This window comes from Oncorhynchus gorbuscha, linkage group LG10 (genome assembly GCF_021184085.1).
Source record: "Oncorhynchus gorbuscha isolate QuinsamMale2020 ecotype Even-year linkage group LG10, OgorEven_v1.0, whole genome shotgun sequence".
Taxonomy (NCBI): Eukaryota; Metazoa; Chordata; class Actinopteri; order Salmoniformes; family Salmonidae; genus Oncorhynchus; species Oncorhynchus gorbuscha.
In genome coordinates, this window is record NC_060182.1 from 31,550,422 (window position 1) to 31,563,197 (window position 12,776).

A 12,776-nucleotide genomic window follows, 5' to 3' on the forward strand; every position below is an offset into this window, starting at 1 on the left:
AATTTCTAATTGCATTGGATGGTGATCATAAGATATATACACTTCACAGGAGGTTGGTGGCACCTTAATTGGGGAAGATGGGCTTGTGGTAATGGAATGGTATCCATGAGTTTGATGCCATTCTATTCGCTCTGTTGCAGCCATTGTTATGAGGCGTCCTCCCCTTAGTGGCCTCCTGTGATACATTTGAATTTGTAGGTGGTAATGAGACAACTTTTATTTTTAATCTAGAGGAGTTGACGAACACATTTCTCCAACTGGAGTCAACAAGAAAATACAAAGAAACCCTAAGAAAAGGGAACACTGGGTGTTTTATTAATTGGCAGAATTGTTTTACAATCTTTAGTCTTCACATTTTGTTGTGTAATTCCCCATTGAAGAAGAAATCAGTGATATGTGTATTTGAATTGCCCCTGATTGGACCATTGCATGTAATGATTTGGATTTGACAATTCTTCAGTTTACATCAGTCATCTAGAAAGATACATATTTCATCATTGGATTTGCTTTATATGCTGTTAATACCATTAAACTTACCAGTAAACTGAAGTCATCAAGAACAGGAACATATTACCCAGAACTGCCATCACCTAGTTAGATGACCCATAACCACTAGATGGCACCATCACAAAATCTTATGACAGGGTTGGGTTCAGTATGATAGAACTTTGCGCAATATTGAATTCAATGTAAACTATTGTACTGAAAGACCAGTTGAAAATCACTTATGGTGGCCCAGGGGGACATTATCATATGGTGTGCATCACGAGTTTTACGATTTCAGATGGTCACACCCACCAAACGTACCTCAAAGGCTGTTGAACTGTGCACACGTTCATTGCAAACATTAAAGCGAACTGAACACACCCCATGACTCACAGACAAACAACATGGGGCTTACTGAAATTGCCAATCCCTACTGGCCATATAGTGAGAAATAAAGCCATGTATGTACTTATTAGAAAGTAAGGGGGATACATAGTCAGTTGTACAACTGAATGCATTCAACTGGAGTGTCTTTACAATCATTACATCCTGGTGCAATATGACTTATGTTTTCTTAGGTCTACCATGAGTAGGCCTGACCTTTTCTATTTTCACAAGTTAAAAAACACCACATATTCCCTATGTTCAGGTTCCATGTAAAAATAAAAGAAGAAAGGAAAATCAAAAAACCTCCCCAGGCAGTTACTAGTACATAAATGTTGCATAAACAGCTAAATAGTAAATGCAATGCATCCATCTAAGCAAAGCTAGTCAACTGAGGGCCTTACATACCACGGGTCTAGGGCCATTTCAAGGATAGGACTAGGCTGTTGTGTAAAACTTAAAAAACATTGCCAGAGGAGATGAATAAGGCTGAGAACGAACTTAACAGCTCTTTGTGCCAGATCAGTTGGGTCAATGGGTACGTTTGGCACAATCCAGCTCAACAAGAATATAATATTCTCATTATTTGTGCCCTAAATTATGCTCAGTTGAGAAATATTCTGCCAGTTCTGCCAGAGCCAGTCAGTTACGTGACAACTTACATAGTTTTTTCTTGGGAGTTTTGGGGGTCCTGAAATAAGATTTTATAAAACGTCATTATTGAAATTGGCACATACCTACTAGCCCATCAGGGCAAAGTACAGTGTGAAGTAGAATCTACACATCAATTTTCGTGGGCCAGGGTGACAAGCAAACAACAGTACCAAACTCCAGGGCCAGTAGTGGAGAGTTGGTCTCTGCATTGACATATGTTAATGTTCTCGAGCCTATCTACTAATCCCAGTTATTCTTGTTCACAAGTCTTGACTGGGCCAGAATCACTATGGTCCTGAGACTTATCAGCATTCACCCATTCATCAGATCAATGGCATTTGATTGATTTAAATGATCAATTTGAACAACCAATGATGAACCAACCTAAAGTAGACAAATAATATATTAAGAACTATTTAAAAGTGCATTTCAAGAAACAACAAAAACCTAACAAAACAAATATAGCTAACATAAAAACAAAAGTCCAGTGTTCATTTAAGGAAAAATGCAGAATTATATCAGTGTAAACATTTGTTAGAATACGATTTATAATTGATGGATTCACATGAGCGTAAATTTGCCCTCACCAAAACGTGCAGGTGATTTACATTTACATTTAAGTCATTTAGCAGACGCTCTTATCCAGAGCGATTTACCTTGTTATTGCATCTCCTGTTGTGCCACATCTCCTCCTGCATCACACACACCAATCAATCAACAGCCCTCACCTTACATCAATACACACACCGAGAGATTAGTACAGACTGAAAAACGTCCGTCATATGCAATCAATCACCATCATACCATTAGAAAATAAATATGAATATTAACAACAAAGTAAATGGATATAGAATTATCAAGTGAAAACCATGAACACATCAATTTTAGTGGGGTCCAGAGTATGACAAACACGTTATCCAGAAGCGGCATAATCTTCCAAGTGCCATTTTAAATTAGCTTTACTAGTCAAGCATAATAAACAACACCTGATGACATTACTACCCACCTCCTGATGCACAACATGATTCAAAAACTCTGCAAGAGCATGTCTCCTGCACCAAAAACTAGTTTGGGTTCTTGTTCCTTTCCCATGAGGATCAGATAACATGCATAATTCTCTGTTTTTCTTGTTATTTCATTATAAAACCAATCAATATATTATCTTTATAGTCTAGACTGACAACAAGACGTGCAGATTATTTACATTTCAATGATTTGGTTAGATGTGCCCTAGTGTGATAGCAAAAGCCGAAGCTACCATGGGAGTGTTATTTTTATGTCAGCCCCCTTATCAAAACTTCTCTCTCCAATCACCAAAGCTTGTGCTATCGTCACAATTGAGCCCGTTTTGTACCAGATAATTCCATTCCTACAGATTACATCACACAAGACACACCCATGTACCTTAACCACACATACAAAACAGGAAGCTTTCCAACAAGCCCATCTAACCATTAACCAAATAAATGCATTTTTAGATGATTAGAAAAGATATGAAAAGAAAACAAACTACAGAAAATGTCATACAGAAAAAGCCTTGACAGGCTGTATAACTCTTAACTCTTAGACTAACGATCTGTCACAGTACATGGTGAGAGGTTATGTCATTCTTATGACTGCCATGTAAAGGGGTCTGGCAACTAAATACACAGCATAGCAATACTTTACATCACCACAGCAGAGAGTTGCATTCAACAAACCTCACATTTATGACAGAGAGGAATGAGGGACCGAGGAAAAGGAGGAAGAGTTTGGGAATACCTCATGCAATTATTAATAAAAATCAAGAAAAAAAACATTCAAATTACAAAGTATAAAATCTTCTTCGCCCAACACTTCAAGTCTGTACCTCCACTCTGGCACCCAAAAAAAGGCTGTCAAGGCAAACATTTCTGTTGATGTTTTGAAGTTTAAAAAACAAGTAGTAGTAGTAGGAGGAGCAGGATTAGGTAAGAAAAAGAAGCGGGTAAAAGATGTGGAGAATTCTCCAGGATTTCTGTGTTTTACTTATACTTCCATCTAGAGTTATGGTTGATGTTGTAGGTAGGGGACTGGTCTCCTCCCCCTATTGTGGCCACCAGGGGTGTCATGTTGTTGCTCAGGAAGCCCTGTTGTAGGGCCGCAAAGTACGAGGCCTGCACAGGCTTGTGGCACTGCAGCACCCTGTTGGCATCATCAGTCTTAAACCATTCCCTTTTTCTACCTGTCAACAGAGGGATAACGAGCGGAGTTTGAAAGGGGGCTACAAAAACAGGTGGTTAAGTCTAGATTAACTCAGGAATGAAATGCCTGTGAAGGATTTACAATAGTACTAGTAGTGGTAGTAGTAGCAGCAGTTGTAGCATCTATTATGATCATCAGCTGGTCAATCTGTTGCCGATTAATCAATTTGATCGCACATAACAAAATAGATTTCCAGTCATCACAGCTTTCACAAACACCACAAAAAACTAGTAACAATGTACCAATATTCACAGAGTCCTCCCAGTCTTCGAACATCTCTGTAACCATTAGGACATAGACATATGTTCTGTGCTTCCTCTCTGTGTTCTGAGAAAGAGGAAATCAAGAAAAATTGTTAGTACTCAAGGTTAGGAGGCAAACAGTGGAAATAAACTAGCAGTCCCTCCCAAGTTTAAAGACAAGCAACACAAAGACATGGAAAATCCTTTTCAGCTCACCTCGAAAATTCCTAGTAGTCGCCCCAATGTCCCCTTGACACCAGCCTGGAAAGACAACATGTTCAGTAGAAATGAAACAGCAAATTAAACCTTGAATAACGATTCTTAGTAAAAGCAGGACACTGCAATGTTTTCACATTTTCACCCGATGAGACCTGGGGGTTCTGAGAATTGCTGCCATTTTCAGTTCCAGGGCGGGGGCAATGTCATGGAGGAGAGGGAGGGATCAGCTCCTATTAACATGGTATCATTGCAGTACTTTCTTCTTCAGGTTACAGTTTTACTCTATTTATAAACATGGACTCTCAATCAAGAGGCTCCTCAACCCATTCAGTGAATAGCTTACATAGAAGAACATTTAGATTTTTCAGAGCTGAAATAAGGGCTGCTAAGTCAACTAGTGTAAAATTAGTACATCAACAAAACCCTGCAATAACATTTGGCCAAGACAACAATACATCAGATTGTGTTTCCCTAACAAATGAGCTCAACATTGATCACAAGGAACTCACAAATTAGGCTGAATACAGTTAATGGAAAACCAATCAACTTAAAAGACTTGAAGATCTGAAACCCTACCTGAACCCTACCTCTTTAAAGATTATCTTAAATGATCCCACAGCAACCCCCCTCGACCCCCCACCTAAAAACGAAATAAAAAAATAATTCCCATCTGTGAACTAACACACACATTTGACTTCCCCCACCCCACTAGCACTGCCTTTGCTGATAGCTACTTTATTTCTGAAAAATGTATTTACCGGTACTGAGATATTTGGTTGTCCCACCTAGCTAACTTTAAGATGAATGTACTAGCTGTAATTTTCTCTGTATAAGCGTGTCTAAAAGTGTCTAAATGTACTAAAATGTACATGTTTAAAGATGGCATTATCCCATTTGTTCAACAGAAAAGGTTAGCTTCAGTTCAAATACCGTATATACCCTCTAAGAACTTTAGGCAACAATTTAGCATGAGAGTAACCTTTCTATTAACACAATTATGCTCAGGGACATCAAGTTCTTTTGGGGAAATCAGATCATTAATGAATAAACACGTTATAAAAGTGTAATTACCTGTCTATACCAGTCTATACAGGCCTTTAACCTTTACAAACCATTTCAAAGGGCAACTGCACAGAAGTGAAATGATACTTCCAATGAGCTCCTTGCATAATAAAAACTTTGAATGCACAAATGAAGTTGACAAGCAATTCAGCCTACCTCTTCACACACCTCTCGAACAGCAGCCACGTTGGGCTCTTCCTCCGGCTATATTCCTCCACCAGGGACAATCCACTTGTCTTGAGTCCGACTACCACTAACCAACAACACCTGCAGGCAGGGCCAGATTAAGAAATCATAAACCCTGGAGCTATGCTTTGTACTAGAAAAAAAATACATTTTAAAAACGCATTTCATGCAATTCTACATAATTTACATGATAGAAGACATTAGCGCAATCTTTTTTTAATCCCACACAAATGACCGAAATGAGTGGCTACTCCGACACTGACAAACGGAGATCAATCTGGTCTTGAATTAAAACAAGCAATAGCCCAGGCCAATGAAGCGACACGCAGACTATACAATATTAGGAGGAAATATATATACATATATACAGTACCCGTCAAAAGTTTGAACACACCTACTCATTCAAGGGTTTTTTCTTTATTTTTACTATGTTCTATATTTTAGAAAAAAACTATGAAATAACACATATGGAATCATGTAGTAACCAAAAAAGTGTTAAACATAACGATACATGTTTACATTTTAGATTCTTCAAAGTAACCACCTTTTGCCTTAATGACAGCTTTGCGCACTTTTGGCATTCTCTCAACCAGCTTCATGGGGTAGTCACCTAGAATGCATTTCAATTAACAGTTGTGCCTTGTTAAAAGTACATTTGTGGAATTTCTTTCCTTCTTTCCTTGAGCCAATCAGTTGTGCTGTGACAAGGTACGAGTGATATACAGAAGATAGCCCTATTTGGTAAAAGACCAAGTCCATATTATGGCAAGAACAGCTCAAATAAGCAAAGAGAAATGACAGTCCATCATTACTTTAAGACATGAAGGTTAGTCAGTACAGAACATTTCAAGAACTTTGAAGGTTTCTTCAAGTGCACTCGACAAAACCATTAAGCGTTATGATGACACTGGTTCTCATGAGGACCGCCACAGGAAAGGAAGACCCAGAGTTACCTCTGCTGCAGAAGATAAGTTCATTAGTTACCAGGATCAGAATTTGAAGCCCAAATAAATTCTTCAGAGTTCACGTAACAGACAAATCTCAACATCAACTATTCAGAGGAGACTGCGTGAATCAGGCCTTCATGGTCAAATTGCTGCAAAGAAACCACTACTAAAGAACACCAATAATAAGAAGAGACTTGCTTGGGCCAAGAAACACAAGCAATGGAAATCTGTCCTTTGGTCGGATGAGTCCAAATTTTTGGTTCCAACCGTTGTGTCTTTGTGAGACGCAGAGTAGGTGAACGGATGATCTCCACATGTGTGGTTCCCACCGTGAAGCATGGAGGAGGAGGTGTGATGGTGTGGTGTACTTTTCTGGTGACACTGTCAGTGATTTATTTAGAATTCAAGGCACACTTAACCAGCATGGCTATCACAGCATTCTGCAGCGATACGTCATCCCATCTGGTTTGTGCTTAGTGGGACTATCATTTGTTTTTCAACAGGACAATGACCCAACACACCTCCAGGCTGTGTAAGGGCTATTTGACCAAGAAGGAGAGTGATGGAGTGCTGCATCAGATGACCTGGCATCCACAATCACCCGACCTCAACCCAATAGAGATGGTTTGGGATGAGTTGGACTGCAGGAGTGAAGGAAAAGCAGCCAACAAGAGAAGTCCTTCAAGACTGTTGGAAAAGCATTCCAAGTGAAGCTGGTTGAGAAAATGCCAAGAGTGTTCAAAGTTGTCATTAAGGCAATAGGTGGCTACTTTGAAGAATCTAAAATATATGTTTTATTTAATAGTTTTGGTGTCTATTATTCTACAATGTAAAAAATAGTTTAAAAAATCATAAATAAAAACCGTGGAATTAGTCGGTGTGTCCAAACTTTAGACTGGTACTGGATATATATATATATATATAGTCCATTCAGAAAGTATTCAGACCTCTTGACTTTTTCCACATTTTGTTACGTTACAGCCTTATTCTAAAATTGATTAAATAAAACATTTTCCTCATCAATCTACACACAATACCCCATCATGACAAAGCAAAAACATTTAGTAAAAATATTAAAATAAATAAATAAAATAAACTTATTTACATAAGTATTCAGACCCTTTGATATGACACTCGAAATTGAGCACAGGTGCATCCTGTTTCCATTGCTCATCCTTGAGATGTTTCTACAACTTGATTGGAGTCCACCTGTGGTAAATTCAGTAAATTGGACATTATTTGGAAAGGCACACAACTGTCTACATAAGGTCCCATAGTTGACATTGCATGTCAGAGCAAAATCCAAGCTGTGAGGTCAAAGGAATAGTCCATAGAGCTCCGAGATAAGATTGTGTCAAGGCACAGATCTGGGGAAGGGTCCCCCAAAAATTCTGCAGCGTTGAAGGTCCCCAAGAACACAGTGGCCTTCATCATTCTTAAATGGAAGAAGTTTGGAACCACCAAAACTTTTTACCTTCCAGAAGGACAACCATCTCTGCAGCACTCCACCAGTCAAGCCTTCATGGTTAAGTGGCCAGACAGAAGCCACTCCTCAGTAAAAGGCACATGACTGCCCACTTGGAGCTTGCCAAAAGGCACCCAAAGGACTCTCAGACCATGAGAAACAAGATTCTCTGGTCTGATGAAACCAAGATCGAGGTCTTTGGGCTGAATGCCAAGTGTCACGTCTGGAGGAAACTTGCACCATCCCTACGGTGAAGCATGGTGGTGGCAGCATCATGCTGTGGGGATGTTTTTCAGCGGCAGGGACTGGGAGACTAGTCAGGATCGAGGGAAATATGAATGGAGCAAAGTACAGAGAGGTGCTTGCTGAAAACCTGCTCCAGAGCATTCAGGACCTCAGACTGGGTCATACCCCACGCTTGTTGCGTCATACCCAAGAAGACTTGAGGCTGTAATCACTTCCAAAGGTTCTTCCAAAAAAGGACTGAGTAAAGGTTCTGAATACATATGTAATTATGATATTTGTTTTTTATTTCTAAAAACGAAAAAATATTAACACTGTAAATTACAGCCTGTAATGTATCAAAATGTGGAAAAAGTCAAGTGGTATAACTACTTTTGAAAGTACTGCAATGGCCCAGAGCTAACAGACCCTGCATTGCATAATAAACTAATTTGGCAACTCTGGGAAAATAAAGTTATTCAACTTTAATATATTCAGCCTAGGCCTCTGCAGTTAAGGTTAATGTAAGTTTTAAAAGTGTACTTTAAAAAAGATCCAATAACATGTTAACCGCAGGCGATGTTGCCACAAGCATATGCTTTAGCTGACATGTAGCCTATTCTCTACATTAGAAATAGTTACCCCACCAGACAACCTGTACTCCAAATGGCCCGTTCAACCTCCACACTCCAAGCCTCGGATTTACCTCCTCACTCTCGTTCCTGAAGGTCAGACAGGCGGCGCGTTTCTTGTAGCCATCCCCGTCATATATCCGCGTTTGATTCGATTTGATCTTCATCATGTTGGGGTAAAACAAAAAAATGTGAACCACAAACTCAGAAAGACGGTCACAGCCCACTTGTGGGAACCCGTGTAAAAGGCTATCAATTTCTACAACAGACTTCTTCTCCGCTTTCTTTTTCCCTTTTCTCCTGCACAGACGCCATTATAAACTGCGTAAATCACGCGCCACGGTAGATAGAATAGTCAAACGTAGCCTACACATATCGGTATTCACGTTTCAATCTTTGAGAATGAGAGTATGAAACTGTAAACGCAGTCGTGGTCGGTCTGGTAGATCTCTAGTTTTACCCAATGATGTGTACAGTGCCTTCAGAAATAATTCACACCTCTTGACTTTCACATTTTGTTGTGTTACAGTCTGAATTTAAAATGGTTTAAATTGAGATTTTATGTCACTGATTTAAAGTATACCAGTGCCTAAATAATTGTAGGAATAAAACTGTTTAATAAAAAGTCACATAATATGTTGCATGGATAATATTGTTTCACATCATTTTTAAATGACTACCCCGTACAATTATCACTCAGTCAAGTAGTGAATTTCAAGCACAGATTCAACAACAAAGACCAGGGAGATTTTCCAATGGTTTGAATATTCCTTTGAGAGCATGGTGCAGTTATTAATTACACTTTGGACGGTGTATCAATACACCCAGTCACGACAAAGATACAGGCTCCCTTCCCAACTCAATTGCGGGATTTCACCACGAGGCCATGATGATTTAAAAAAAGTAACATAGTTTAATGTTAATGGCTGTGATAGGAGATAACTGAGGATGGATTAACAACATTGTCGTTATGCTACAATGCTAACATAAATGACAGAGTGAAAAGGAGGCAGAAGGAACATTTTCCAAAACATGCAAAGAAATTAACTTTAGATCCTGACTACAAAATGTTATATTTGGGGAAAATCCAACACAGCACATAACTGAGTACCACTACCCATATTTTCAAACATGTTATGGGTATACTTGTCATTGGCATGGATTATGGTAAAAAGAAACAGAAAAGAGCTAAGCACAGGCAAAATCCTAGAGGAAAACTTTATTTGTATTTTTTTAGGGAGCAGATTTAATGTTACAGAAAGATTGTGGGTTCTATCAATGTAATTTTATGAGTCATTTCCAATTCCCCATATTATACAGTGCATTCGGAAAGTATTCCGACCCCTTTACTTTTTCCACATTTAGTTTACGTTACAGCCTTATTCTAAAATGGATTAAATCGTTTTTTCCCACTCATCAATCTACACACAATACCTCATAATGATTAAGAAAACAACACTTTTAATAAACAATTTAGAAAAAAATACAAAATAAACAGAAATATCACATTACATAAGTTTTCAGACCCTTTACCCAGTTCTTCTTGGGTATGATGCTACAAGCTTGGCACACCTGTATTTTTTAGTTTCTCCCATTCTTCTGCAGATCCTCTCAAGCTCTGTCATGTTTGATTGGGGAGGGTTGCTGCACAGCTATTTTAAGGTCTCTCCAAAGATGTTCGATCGGGTACAAGTCCAGGCTCTCTCAGGGACATTTAGAGATGTGTCCCAAAGCTTCTCCTGCGTTGTCTTGGCTATGTGTTTAGGGTCATTGTTCTGTTGGAAGGTGAACCTTCTTCCCAGTCAGATCCTGAGTGCTCTGTAGCAGGTTTTCATCAAGGATCTCTCTGTACATTGCTCCATTCATCTTTGCCTTGATCTTGACTAGTCTCCCAGTCCCCAAAGCATGATGATGCCACCACCATGTTTCACCGTAGGGATGGTGATCGGTATACACCAGACGTGACTCTTGGCCTTCAGGTCAAAGAGTTCAATCTTGGTTTCATCAGATCAGAGAATCTTGTTTTTCATGGTCTGAGTCCTTTAGGAGCCTTTTGGCTAACTCCAAGCGGGCTGTCATGTGCCTTTTACTAATGAGTGGCTTCCATTTGGCCACTCCACCATAAAGGCCTGATCGGTGGAGTGCTGCAGAGATGGTTTTCTTTCTGGAAGGTTCTCCCATCTCCACAGACAAACTCCCATGATGTCAAGCAAAGAGGCAGTGAGTTTGAAGGTAGGACTTGAAATATATCCACAGGTACACCTCCAATTGACTCAAATGATGTCAATTAGCCTATCAGAAGCTTTTAAAGCCAAGCTGTTCCAAGCTGCTTAAAGGCACAGTCAATTTAGTTTATGTAAAACCTCTGACCCACTGGAATTGTGATACAGTGAATTATAAGTTAAATAATCTGTCTGTAAACAATTGTTGGAAAAATGACTTGTGTAATGCAAAAAGTAGATGTCCTAACCGACTTGCCAAAACTATAGTTTGTTAACAAGAAATTTGTGGAGTGGTTGAAAAACGATTTTCAATGACTCCAACCTAAGTGTAAGTAAACTTCTGCCTTCAACTGTATTTCTTTGTTAAATGCTCAACATAGAATAGCCACATGTGCGCAAATTGTTTGGAGAAAAGAGCCTTTCTATTTGATTCAGCTTTGTTCAATTGTATTCTTCATACTATAAAATAATATAAAATAATGCCACCGAATTCTAGTGTAGCTCACAGCCATTTGGCATAGCAAGATCAGGAACTAACATAAAGACAACTCAGAGTATCTTATTCTGTTCTTCTGAAATAGACTACTTTCTCTTCATGTCATGCTTCTTTAGACCCTTCTAAAATAAATAATGGAATTATTGTGAAGGTGTAGGCTATATTACATTGATTTCTTTGACTTTTTAAAAGGTAGATGTTCCAAAGGTCTGCATAGGCTATATGTGGAAGCCAGGAGATGCTAAATGTCTTTGTTAATTCACTGTAAATTACTGGCAATCACTGACTGACCAAATTTTGTGACCGCCATAGCCCTACATGTGTTGAATACTTATTGAATCAAGATATATTAATGTTGTATTTTCCATTAATCAAACCAACACGTCAGACATTTTCTTCCACTGTGACAGATTATTTTGTGTAGATTGTTGACATAAAATGACAAATCCATTTTAATCCCACTTTATAGCACAACAAAATGTGGAAAAAGTCAAGGCGAGTGAATACTTTCTCAAGGCACTGTATCAAATATATTTATAAAGCCCTTTTTACATCAGCAAATGTCACCAGGTGCTATACAGAAACCCAGCCTAAAACCCAAAACAGCAAGCAATGCAGTACGTGGCTTGGAAAAATTCCCTAGAAAGGCAGGAACCTAGGAAGAAATCGAGAGAGGAACCAGGCTCTGAACCAGTCCTCTTTTGGCTGTGCTGGGGGTGAGATTAAGAGAGTACATGTCCATTAAGGCCAGATTGTTCTTCAAGATGTTCAAACATTCATAGATTACAAGCAGGGGGAAACAATAATCACAGTGGTTGCAACAGGTCAGTATCTCAGGAGTAAATGTCAGTTGGCTTTTCATAGCCGAGCATTCAAAGGTCGAGACAGCAGGTGCGGTAGAGAGAGAGTCGAAAACAGCAGGTCCGGGACAAGGTAGCACATCTGGTGAACAGGTCAGGGTTCCATAACCCTAGGCAGAACAGTTGAAACTGGAGTAGCAGCATGACCAGGTGGAGTGGGAACAGCCAGGAGTCATCAGGCCTGGTAATCCTGACGCATGGTCCTATTGCTCAGCTTCTCCTGGAAGGGAGTGAGAGAGGGAGGGAAAGATAATTAGAGGGAGCATACTTAAATTCACACAGGCCACCAGATAAAACAGGGGAATTATACCAGATATGACAGGGGAATTATACCAGATATAACAGACTGAGTCCCGGAACATAGACTAGCGCAACATAGATAGTGGAGGCTGAGACAGTGGGGGTCGGGGGACACTGTGGCCCCGTCCGACGATGCCCCCGGACAGGGCCAACCAGCCAGGATACAACCCCACCCA

At 39.5% G+C, this 12,776-nt stretch overlaps 1 pseudogene; it reads right to left on the reverse strand.

Annotated features, from left to right (window-relative positions):
- Window positions 1-292: 292 nt before the first annotated feature.
- Window positions 293-9,076, reverse strand: LOC124045873 (annotated as a pseudogene).
- Window positions 9,077-12,776: the final 3,700 nt, after the last annotated feature.